Source organism: Dermochelys coriacea, chromosome 11 (assembly GCF_009764565.3).
Source record: "Dermochelys coriacea isolate rDerCor1 chromosome 11, rDerCor1.pri.v4, whole genome shotgun sequence".
Taxonomy (NCBI): domain Eukaryota; kingdom Metazoa; phylum Chordata; order Testudines; family Dermochelyidae; genus Dermochelys; species Dermochelys coriacea.
In genome coordinates this window covers 45,329,382-45,342,415 of record NC_050078.2, presented here as the reverse complement: position 1 = coordinate 45,342,415, position 13,034 = coordinate 45,329,382, and the positions used below count along the sequence as shown (strand labels likewise).

Here is a 13,034-nt window from a genome sequence, read left to right as displayed (position 1 = left end):
GACACTCAAACTGTACGTTAACAAACACAGGGTCTTCTAACTCAAGTTTTACTAAACCTGGGCTTACATTAAGAGTATGTCTACACTGTAGAGGACTTCTACACAAAATTTTTGTTCTGATGCAACCATTAGTGTGGATGCAGTTATACAAACATTATCAGTTTATATATAGCTTATTTCGGAGAGTGATATCTTCTATTAGTATAACTGCATCCTCAGTAGAAGATTACACCAATTTAACTATATTGGTTTAGAAATCAAAGTACTTTAGAAACTAATTTAATTAAATCAGCACAAAAACTAGGTATAACCAGCTTTAAACAACCCTATAAACTACTTGAAAATCTGGCCGGTGGTTACCTGATGTCATAAGGATGTATTTTTTACTGAGGTTTTCTGCTTATAATTCGAGACACCAACTGCAAAGGTTTAAATCAATTATCTATATTCTTATCTCAAGATTCTAACATCTGAAACAAGGAAAACTATACTCCATGTATTGTCCATACAGAAATATGACTTGAGACTCTAAACATCCTGAAAAAACGGTTACCTACCTTTTGTAACTGTTGTTCTTCGAGATTTGTTGCTCATGTCCATTCCATTGTAGGGGTGTGCGCACCCAGGTGTGCAGTTGTCAGAGACTTTTGCCTTAGTGGTATCCATAGGGAGGGGCATGGCACCCTGTGGAGTGCCACGCTCATGGCACAGCATATCAGGCGCTGCCATCCCTGCGCCCTCTCAGTTCCTTCTTGCCGACAACTCCAACGGAGGGGCAGGAGGGCAGGTAATGGAATGAGCAACACATCTCAAAGGACAGTTAGTTACGAAAGGTAGGTAACCGGTTTTTCTTCTTCGAGTGCTTGCTCATGTCAATTCCATTATAGGTGACTCACAAGCAGAATCCTTGGAGCTGGGCTCGGAGTTCACAGCTTTGCAGTTTGGAGCACTGCTCTGCCGAAGCCAGTGTCATCTTGAGCTTCCTGGATCAGCGCATAATATGAAGCAAACATATGGACAGATGACCAGGTTGCAGCCCAACAAATTTCCTGGATTGGCACCTGCGCAAGAAAAGCTGCAGAGGAAGCTTGCACCCTAGTTGAGTGAGCCATCATGACTGCTGGTAGGGGCATCTTCGCCAGCTCATAGCAGTAGCAGATGCAGGCTGTGATCCAGGACAAGAGTCTCTGGGCTGACACCGCGCAACCTTTCATCCCATCAGCTACAGGCCACGAACAACTGCATTGATTTAAGGAACGACTTTGTTCTATTAACGTAGAAGGCCAGCACCTGCCTGACGTCCAGGGTATTCAGCCTGTGCCCCTCATCTGTCTCATGAGGTTTCAGTCACAGGACCGGTAAGTAGATATCTTGGCTTACGTGGAACTGGGAAATAACCTTGTGTAGAAAGGCCGGGTTCGGATGCAGTAGGACCTTATCCATATAGAGGACCACATAAGGGGGCTCAGACAAAAAGTGCCCCAATCTCTGACACCCGACGAGCCGAAGTAATAGCAACCAAGGAGGAGACCTTCCAGGAGAGAAGCAAAAGGGAACAGGATGTCAAGGGCCTGAAGGGAGAGCCCCATGAGCTTTGACATCATGAGATTGAGGTCCCAAGGGGAGACCGAGTCCCTGATACGTGGGTAAAGGCACTCCAGCCCCTTCAGGAACCATGCCATCATGGGATGAGCAAAGACTGACCTGCCCTGAAATAGAGGGTGGAACATAGAAATGGCTGCCAGGTGAACCTTGACCGAAGACAATGACAAGCCCTGGACCGAAGCCTCCTCTGCACGAATGAGCCGATCCAAGGCCCAGCATGTGAAACGATTCCACTTTGCCACATAGGTAGCCCTGGTGGAGGGTTTCCTGCTGCCCAACAGAACCCACTGGAAAGCGGAGCACTGCTGTTCCTCCCTGCTCAGCCACGCGGCAGCCAGGCTGTCAAGTGCAGTGCTGTGAGGTTAGGGGGCAGCAGGCTGCTGTGGTTCTGGGACAGCAGATCCAGTCAAAGAGACAGCTGCAGCGGGGTGGCTGCTGACAGGCTCAGCAGCATGCCAAATCAGTGTCGCTGGGGCCACACAGGGGCAATGAGGATGATCATCGCGCTGTCTTGCTTCACCTTGATCAGGACCCTATGGATCAATGGCTCCGGCGAAAAGGCATACATCAACGATCCCGACCACGGAATCAGGAAGGCATCTGAAAAGGAGCCCTTGTCCCTGCCCTGTAGACAACAGAACACATGGCACGTCTTGGCAGAACAGGAAGTGAACAGGTCTACCTGGGGAGCCCCCACCTGTGGAAGATTAGGCTAGCGACTTCCAGATGGAGAGACCACTTGTTGCGAGATGAAAAGCACCTGCTGAGGCGATCTGCCAGGACGTTCCTGGTTCTGGGCAGATGGGCCACTACAAGGAAGATGTTGTGCTGTACACAGAAGTCCCAGAGGCTCAGAGGACCTGGCACTACCCTGCCTGTTGATGTAATACATCATGGCCGTATCGTCCATCAGGACCTGTACCACCTTTTCCTTCAGATGGGGTAAGAAAGCCTGGCAAGCCAGGTGAACCACTCTGAGTTCCCTGATGTTGATGTTCAGGGCTAGGTTGTGTTGCAGCCAACTCCCCTGAGACCAGGGTGAGCGAAGGAGACGGGGCCACGAAGGGAACCCCTCTCAGCATCAACTCAGGGTTCCGCCACCAGTCCAAAGACTGTAGGGCATGGCTCGGCACCGTGACCACTCGGTCCAGGGGGTGCCTGCTGGGAATGTAAACTGAGGTCGGCCATGTTTGCAGGGGCCTCATGGAGCCAGGCATGACTGACCACATATGTACACACAGCCACGTGGCCCAACAGTTGCAGGTACGTACGGGCCCTGGTGAGCAAGTAGGCCCCTATGTGGGAGATTAAGTCCACCATGGCCTGAAACCATGCCTCTGGAAGGAAGGCCTTGGCTCACGTGGAGTTGAGAACTGCCCCTGTAAACTCTAATGTGTTGCACTGGTGTTAACATGGACTTCTCCACATTTATCAACAGGCCCAGGCTGAGACAGGTGGAGAAAACCAGATGGAGGCTTCTTTTCACCCACTCCAGAGATCTGTCCTTGATGAGTCAGTAGTCGAGATACGGGAACAGGTGGCCCCCACACCACCCGAGGTAAGCCGCGACTGGCACTGTACACTTGGTGAACATCCTTGGGTCCGACAATAGGCCAAATGGGAGCACTGAACTGCAAATGGCATCCTCCCACTATAAAACGGAGGAAATGCCTGTGTCCTGGGAATATGGAAATAAGTGTCCTTCAAGTTGAGCGCAGCATACCAGTCTCCCGGATCCAGGAAGGAATGATGGAGGCCAGGGAAACCATATGGAACCTCAACATTTAGACTTATTGAGGAGACGCAGGTCCAGAATGGGTCTGAGCAACCCTTTGGCCTTCTGGGTTAGGAAATAATGGGAATAGAAACTTCTTCCGTGCATTTCCTGAGGAACCTCCTCCACCGCCACCAGGCATAGGAGCTTTTCGCCCTTCTGAACAAGGAGTTACAAATACGGCACTTCTCCTTGACATGCTATTCACCCAAGCACTTGAGACAGCTGCTGTGGGGATCACTAACAGGCATAGGCCTGCTACAGTCCATGCAAGGTTTGAACCCAGAGGACCAGGGCATGCCCTGTCTGGGGCAAAGTCCCCTAGGGACTCTGTCAACTAACTATAACTATCTAACTACAAAGAAACAAATAAAACTATGTACAAAGCCCTAAGGCTGAAGAGCTCTTAACAAGGGAAGAACAACCACTAGTGAAGCCAGGGAGAGAGGTGCTCTGACCAACCACCACAGGTGGTAAGAAGGAACTGAGAGGGTGCAGGGATGGTAGCACCTGACATACCATGCACCATGAGCATGGCACTCCAGGGGGCACAATGGCTATCCCTATGGATACCACTAAGGCAAAAGTCTCTGATGACTACACACATGGGCACGTGCACACCTACAATAGAATCAACATGAGCAATCACTCGAAGAACAAAAGTTCTAAGGGAAATGTCAATTTCTCCCATTCCTCTCAAGCTTATAATTAAAAAAAAAACCCTTAAATATTAACATTATTAACTCTTCACTTGCTGATCACTGTAGTAGAAATGTTGAGGTACACTGGGATTGTGGGCATGTTTTCCAAAGCATAGCTATAAAATATAATGTAATTGTCCATGCAAAGACAATATCTGCAGACCATCGGATAATGTTAACTGTTTCCATCAACAGATGTCTGCAGACTAAAATTAAAAGTGAGCCCTGTCTCTATCAGGCCTGGGATGCCTCCTATTACCCATTCTTTGTTTCCCCTCATTGCAGCCACCCTATCTTAGCTGCAGCTCCTTTAAAGCACATCAGCACAACTCCACACTTCAGCGAGAAGGAAAATTTGTGTCATTCTTGAGTAAAGCGCTTGCTTCCCATCCACATGCTAGGGACCTGTAATGGTCTTCATTCAGGGTCTGGTTGGGAAGTGTGGCCTAGTGGTCATGGCCACAACCCCAGACTACCAAGGGGGTTGTGGAAAGGGGAGCCCAGGCCCTCCCACTCCACCAGGGCCCTTTGGGCTACCAGTAGCCTGGCAACCAAGATTACTTAAGGCTATCCTCCCTGGGCCTCTTTCTCTCGTCTCCCCTCTTGGAGTCACCTCAGTCCAAGACCTTTGCCTGGTGGGAAAAATCTAAATCACAAGGAAGCAAAAGGGAGTGGCCACTGTCCAGGGCCACAGGATACTTTCCTCTCTGCTTGCCTCTGCAGAGGGTCCTCCCTTTCCTCATGGAGAGCCCCTTTGGGCAGCTGCGTCAGAGCCTTTAGGTTTCCCCTCTGCTCTGCTGGACCTGTGGTTTGCAGGTCTGCTCACCTTCAGTACTGCTCCCCAATTGAGCTAATTCGCCGCCTTTTAATTCCTCCAGCAGATGGAGCATTTGCTGTAAATGTGGTGGGGCACAACTGGCTGAGCACAAAATGAGGCCTTAAGCCTTTGTTAGTTACTCAGTGTGGGGTTTGTACGCCCCATCACAGGACCAAACATATATAGGGATGTTAGAAAGTACTACAGAGTAAAATACTTCAGATATGCTACAAAAAATATATATCCTAAAACTGAGATTCTGTGCTGTTTGCCTCTGGTATTATCCATTGTATTTTCTTTTGGTTTATACCTTTGTTTCACATAAGGGACAATAGGTGCCAAACAGAGTCAAGTCCCAGGTTCTTAGAGACAAAGTTTTACTGGGGGTTTTGCAGAGTACAACACTGTAAGGTCACAGCAGCAGTAACAACTCAGATGTTGAAAGGATGAAAAGAAAAAAAAAAAAAAGTAGAAAACAGAGCATAAAGTGGCAATGATTTCAGCAGAGTGAGAATTCAGCAGCTTGAGTCACAGGAAACTAACTGGTAGAACCTGATCACCCAGATTCTCTGCTTTACCCTGTATCTGCTGGATACAAGATGCAGAAGGAGGGCCACAAAAGAATCTGTTGTAGTTGTGTCAGCCTCTTGTTCTTTCAGGGAGCCTGGCATCTGCTCAAAGTACAAAGTACAACCCCAAAGAGGCCATCTGCCATCAGACTCCCCCATTCTAGCTGGGGAGAGCCAACTGGTTTCCAGTCCCTTTGGGCCAGATCTCAATAGACAGAAGATGGTATTTCTGAAATTCCAGAATCAACTTCATTCTGCACTGCACTATAGGTGGAAATCCATTGTCTTTCTGTCAACAACATCTTACCACAAGCATGATCTGAAAACACTGGAGACCTTCACATTCTCTATAAACTCATTGGTTTGATGTACAACACTGAATTTCCCCACATTCTTCTTGATAAATTAAAGGGGATCTATCCCGAGCCATTTCCTTAGGTGGTCTAAAGCTCTTCTTGGGCACTCAAAAATGAATTAATGGGCCTTAATATTAGATCTTTGAAACTAGTGCTGAGATTCACCTTGTTCCTTCTGATACCTGTATCCTCTAGATCTCAGGTTATAGAAGGTTTGAATCTGTGCCTGTCCCCTTGTAAGATGACTGTCATCACTAAGGCTTACTCTGTTTGGCAGAAGATAAAGAGGATTTTTTCAAAGATCTAAAATATTTAGGGCTAGTTTTAATGACCTAAAAAGAACTTGCTTCAAGAGAAGGGAAGGGCAATGAGACAACTTGACTGGAAAGATGCTTAATCTCAACCTGAGCCAGTGGTCTCTTCTAGGAAGCACATTACTTGCAATAGTTAGCAGCCTCACATACAGAGTTGCTTAAATGAAGTATTCTAGAGAAATGTTCACAGGTTCCTAGATCATCTAGGAGTTCTTTGAACCTCAAACAAGCTCAAAAGGATGAGACCCTTAGAAGCTGCTTCAAATTGCTTGTGTAAGGCAGGATCAATGTTCCTTAATGCTAGGGTCTGACAAGGAGGCATTACTCTCCCAGAGAGCAGCAGATTTCCTGAAGTGGAAAGGGACCAGAGAGTCAAATAAGAAGCATGAACTTCATGATTCTGCTCTATCTTTGGGGAGTTTGTTAGAGCTTCAAGAAGGATCTGGAGTAGAAGAATTAATATTTCAGAGAAACCAAATACATCTTGCCCTAACAATAGTTGATGAAAAAGTCTTAACATTAACATTTAATTATCTTATCCCAGAGCTGATTTACCTGAAAAGTACAAGCAAAACATCTGTAAAAAATTATTAGATCATTCTGTCTTTTTTTCATTCTTGACTGTGTCCAGTAAGTCAGGATCAGAATTTTCTGCTGGTTAAGTTTGACTCTGAGATCATACATGTGTAAATTTATTCATATTTTCCACATATCTGTTTCCATCCACTGCCACGTCTGTGCTCCAAGCATTTCTTATATCCTCTGTTGACCATTTCAGTGGCATTAAAAGGAAGCTGTACGGATACTATTTCAGATATTAGCAAGAATGAGCAAACAAGTGTTCCTAAATTCTCTCATAGACTGGTCCACATCTTCGTAGAATGATTCCTTCATGGATCATTTCGTTTCTCATTCACTATCACACTGATCACCTTCCAGTCCAACTACAATTGGATAACATCCCTGTAGCAATGATGGCAATTGATTCTGCATAAAATTAAGTATTTATTGTATTTTTTTTTCCTGAATTGTAATGTGATTTAGTAGTGGAAACTAAGTGGAAAGGTAGCATCATGTGACCAGCCAACTCTTTATAGTTCATGGATCAAAGCTTGAGAAATTCTGGTGTAGGTGGTCTCAGAAAGGTGATAGTCTATTCCTAAATCAATGCCCAATATCTAATTATTCACACATCTCAGCTGCAAATATTGAGTTATAACTTTTTTCTCCCTAGGCTAACAGATTCTTTGAGCTGTGAGAATGACGCATATACCAGTCTTAAAAGACTAGATAAACATATGACTCTTGCAGATCCATTGTGACCAGATATTATTTTTGAGATTCTATTTTTGAAAGGTAGGCTCAGATCACCAGTTTCAAGGAAAGATGAACCAAGATTTATAGTCACAAAAAGCAGATTTTCTTATACACTACCTACATCTATTCCATTAGTCTTCCATTTGGTTTAATTAAATAGGTTCCAAATTATCTGATTTTGTTATTTAGAGCTATGATTTAATATTCAGATTTATCATTTTTTTCAGAATCCAGTTTAAATTCCATAGAAAAAGAGAGCTATGTAGCATATTTATACTTGTAACCAACTTTACTAGTTACCTGAAATGTTTCCAGACTCTTCCTTTTTGTTGAATGTTGACAGTATTGTTTTGTTTATTTATCAGCATCTTTATATTTTAGGCATCTTCTCACTGACTTGTATGTTTGTTTCTATTGTCTATGGCAATCACCAAAGGTTACATTAGTAGATCCATCAAATATTGGGACACTGGTAACCCTATTGAGATGATACCATGCATGGTATATTTAATTGGTTTCATATCTTCCACTCTTTTGGATAAAGGTACTACTACAACTTCTGCATTTGTTGAGACACGAGTATGCAAAAATTATCTGGTTCATTTATACCATAGTTTATAAATTGGAAAACTGTTTTCCAGTTTAGCTGTTTTAATACAATATATAGTTCAAGTCAGCAGTTTCACCACCTAGAAAATAAATGATTTATACATATTGAAATGCAATTGTCCAGCTCTTAATGACATTTACAATACACCAAGGCCAGAATAGCTGTCTCACCTCCACACGCAACTGCTTTGCAGCTTCCCTTTAAAAGCATTTATAACTGGAGTGTATGAAAGAGCAGTTAAATACTAGGCTTGGCTGACTTTTATGTACATATAATTCTCTACAATTAAGTCAGTTGATCCCCGATTTCCTTTTATTTTGTCTTCCACTAAGCTAGTGATCAGAATTCAGACATTTGGAATTTTTTTTTTAAATTTATTTTTTTAGGTATTTGGATATCAAGCTGATTCCACAGTACTTGATTCTAGTTTGTAACTTGAGCTACTCCTGCTGCATTTGTCCCTGCCAGAATTTGAGGTTGTGGGCATGACATCTAATCCACCTGTAATGTACGTTGTACCAATGTATTAAATACAAACCAGGCTGGGGGATGGGACTAGTGTTCACTGTGGAAGGAACAAAATCTTCACAAAGTAAGGACCAAGGAACAAGATTTTACTATGCCCAACATAAACAGCTCCCTACTTCGTATATACTAAAGTATCCACAAAAGGTGATGCTGCCATAATTTTTAATTATGCACATATGAAAAGCACACTCTACAAGATTTCATGATTTGTAAGACAGCTCCTCTTATAGTTGCAGACTCAAAAATGGAACGGGAAAAAAGAATGGAAAAGATGTCAAAGAATAGAGCTTGGATTTACTGAAGGCTCTGAGTCATAAACCTGGGTGGTTTGCCAATGGCAGGGTCCACCCCAAATGCTTTTTTAATAAATAAATACAGCCCAGCAGAATTTGATTCCAAAAGAACACAACACCTCTGTCATTTCCTTTAAGTTTTGTTCCTTTCCTACCACCCCTGCATTTCCCAATATCTGAACTGACTCTTTTTGAGGAAGCAGCTCACGTCTCTGACTGATAAAAGGCACTGATTAGATTGCCCCAGACAAGCAGGCAAATGACTGACAGACACACAAGATGGGTTTAAATGAAAGGCCACAACTTTATTAATTATACATCAGGGAGGGGCAGTACATCGCCTGTCCCAGCTCTCACAAAGCAGGCAGGGCCTTTACCATGAACCACACAGTAACTTGGAGTAGATCCATCCCTTACCCCACATAAGGGAGGTGGACAGACAGAGGCCACAAGGCTGAGGGTGGGGTGGGAAATCTCGGTCCATGAAGACTTTAAGCTCCTCCCTCCCTCCCCCAAGAGCACAAGGTCCAACTGCACAATCCCGGTCTCATTTACCTCTGGGAGCTGGCCATTTTAGCCTTCCCCCCTCTGGATAACAGCTGCAAATAGCAATTTTAGCTATCATACCAGCATTATATGAACCTCAATTTCTATTGCCTCCAACCCACCTGTGCTACCAGGAAGCTGACTCTGGATCATGGGGCTTAAAAAAAAAAAAAAAAAAGATGGCCGGAATGCCACCCCTGGAAATTTTTGCCACCCCAAGCATGTGCTTGCTTTGCTGGTGCCTAGAGCTGGTCCTGCTAAAATAGCAATGTAGAAATTCAGACTTGGGCTGGAGCCTGGGCTCTGAAATCCTCCCCCTCACAGGATCATAGAGCCTAGGCCTGAATGTTTACATCCCCCATTAACCCCATAGCCTGCATACCTTAAGTTCAAGTCAATTGATCTGGGCTCTGAGACTTGGTGCGGCAGACATCCTTAGGATACATCTACGCTGCAATAAAAACATACACCACGCAGGACATAGCTGCAGCTGGTCTGGGTCAGCTGACTCGTTTGCAGTGCTATAAAAATTGCAGCATAGATGTTCAGGCTAGGGGTGGAGCCCGGGCTCCGAGACCCCATGAGTGGTGGTTTCAAAGCCTGGGCTCCAGCACAAGCCCGCACCTTTACACCACAATTTTATAGCCCAGCAGCCCAAATCCAAGTCAGCTGAGCCAGGCTCTGAGACTTGGTGCTGTAGGTTTTTATTGCAGTGTACACATACCCAAAAAAGGCTTATGCAAAGCCCTGCCTTAGCTCAACTAGGCACTGGGGATGCCCACAGCAGCCAATCAGATAACCCCATCTCCCTTTACCCAGCCAATGCCAAAGCAGAGAACCATGGGCGCGCCGGGGATGGGGGGGGGGGGGAGACATAGGGTGGTGGCCACCTTTCCTCCTGCACGTGCATTTGGACATCTCTCATTTCCTGCTGTCCCATCAAAGGTCTTCCCCACTAAAGGCAGTGAGAGAGCATTGTCTCAAAAAAAATTTCTACGTCTTCTGTACCTCTCTTTACTTTCCACTTTTCCTTCCCTCTCCCTCTCTTGCTCACTCTGGTCCTTTTCCATCTTATTTAAACTCTTATCCTCATCATCCCTTTCCTGCTCATTATCATTCTAGTCCCTTTACATTGCTATTTAGTCTTTTGAGATTGCTGTTATGAAACATAATAGCGTGCTTTTTTTATTCATGTGTCACCTAACAAGATCTCATTCCAGGTGGGAGTAGATTTTCTAAAAGTAATTTACTCAAATTATTATTTTATGAGAAACCATCCCAGAACTTCAAAGAAGTTCAGAAACTGAAGAAACCCCACTTAATTGTTACTATTTGTGGATATTTCTGCAAATCAAGCAGCTAATTTGCTACTAGTGTACCAGAGATATTCCCCAGAAATAAGTCAACTAAATTGATTCATTTATATAATTGACTTTAACTTTTGTAAACAAAGATAGATGAACTCATATTTCAAGTGAAATAAAAGAAGCTACTAGGAAATGAACTGCAGTGAAGTTAAAAAAATAAATGTATATGGAATAGCTACAAAGTAAATCATTATGGATTTAAAATAATGAAGCAACATTTGTTTTTCAAAACCACATAAGTTATTGTTAAAACAATAGTGGACCCTATGAGTCTGCCAAGAGGGCTCTTGGTATAAAGAGACTAAATGATTTTATGTAGTCAGTTGCCTGTAGAAACTGTTCTAGATTTTCAAATGCAATGTCCTTTGTGAAGTGACTAGTATTGTGCACAGCCTGGGTATCAGTGACCTCTGCTGGAGTTATAAGGGAGCTCCTTACAGTAATATAGCCACACTCTTATAATGGAATGTTCACTTCCATTTTTACTAAAAGAAAAGGAGTACTTGTGGCACCTTAGAGACTAACAAATTTATTAGAGCATAAGCTTTCGTGAGCTACAGCTCACTTCATCGGCTGTAGCTCACGAAAGCTTATGCTCTAATAAATTTGTTAGTCTCTTAAGGTGCCACAAGTACTCCTTTTCTTTTTGCGAATACAGACTAACATAGCTGCTACTATGAAACCTATTCCATTATAAAACCCTCTTTTCAACCCTTCTTAACTTTCCAAAAAGCTTACCTTTCAAATGAAAATGTCTCATACTCAACTATGAACATTTCTGGAAAGTTTGAACAGAATCTTTGATAAGATTTTTTTAAAAGGTTTACATATGAAGTTAGCTAGTTAATATAGAAAATAATATACAGGATATTTTCAGTTAACAACTTAAATGCATTTAATTAAATGTGAGCTGGTCAAATATGCACCACATTATGCATATTCACAGCTATCCACCTAAGGACCTTCCATGAACATTTATCTAAGACTTTTCTTATTTGAGAATTTATTTAATAAAGGCTCAATTCTACATCTTTGACATCAAGGGAGGTATTGCAATTTACATCAATGGGAGCAGAAACAGGCCTCATATGTTCTTTCAACAGAACTCCACTTTTCTCGGAAAGCGTGTTTCTGGTGTATATTAAATGGCACAACTGCCCTTTAGCACTCTCTGCTAGCCAGAGGTTGCCCTGCAGCATCCTGCCTCATTTTACCCTTCTGTTTGAGAAGCTCTTAGAAAGTCCAGATATTCAAAGCATTCCCCTTCTGGGGTCCAATTTATTAAGCTTAGCATAGAGTCTTTCAAAACAGAAATCAAACCTGTAGTCTTCACCCAGTCTCAAGCTGGGCACAGCCCCTCCTCCGTCAAAGTATGTCTTCCTATTCACCCAGCACTTCCTAGCTGGGATTTGGTCTTCATTATAGGTCTCCTACCCCAATGAGGTGTTCCCTTCTTTCCCCTCAACTCAGTTCTCCACAGGAGCCTTCTTACTCTCTGCAATGTCTACAGGTGCTCACCAACACTCAGCTGCTGCTGTCTCCCCCTTAATACAAGGCTCAACTGCCTTCCCTTAATCAGTCACAGGTGTACTGAACCCTGCTCCCTCTTAAAGGGGCCAGTCACTCTGTGACAGTGTGTAGTTGTAGCTTTGTCTCTTTTAAAAATGTTACCTACTTTTGAAATGCTGGGGTTTCTTCCCTCCACATTCCTCATTCCCCCCCCCACCTTTCTTCAGCTGGAAGAGAATTAATACAATCCATACACACTACAACAAACTGTTGACCTTATTAAAAATTTCCCCTGTGTGCATGTAGACTATTCTATAATGCTTTATGACAACGAACAAAGCACTGTTTTGATTAATGACCTCTCCTGAGAGCAGAGCCATGTAAGAGTCCAGGATGTAAGATCACTTTGCACCTGCTGGATAGAATTTGTTACTTTATATCTTGAAAGTATGAATAGTTTATGCCTACCATGGAAAATCATCCAGTACAATTTTTTTAAACAAAACCTATCTTATGTAAATATTTTAGTAATCATCCATATGAAAAGTGTGCAGTTTCATGGAAGAAGTGAGCAAATGAAACATTAAAATAGATTACAATCTTATTACTTCATAAAATTACTTTTCAAAGTTCATTGGACAGATTTGACTTTTAAGACCTTTTTAATATGCCCTGTTCATTGTTTTCTGACAATGTTAATAAAAAAATAAACAGGTTTTCCCATAAAT

The 13,034-nt window shown here is 43.2% G+C and overlaps 1 protein-coding gene across 4 annotated transcripts in view; it reads right to left on the bottom strand.

The window, feature by feature from the left end:
* The window catches only part of OSBPL6 (oxysterol binding protein like 6), a 213,892-nt gene extending 201,406 nt beyond the window's left edge, over positions 1–12,486 (bottom strand). For 2 of the 4 annotated variants that reach the window (XM_038422141.2, XM_038422152.2), the window contains exon 1: positions 12,118–12,486. The gene's annotated coding sequence lies outside the window, so the exon portion shown is untranslated. The remainder of the gene's footprint in view (positions 1–12,117) is intronic. The other 2 variants (XM_038422145.2, XM_038422146.2) reach the window with 1 other exon arrangement.
* Between the last annotated feature and the right edge of the window lie 548 nt (positions 12,487–13,034).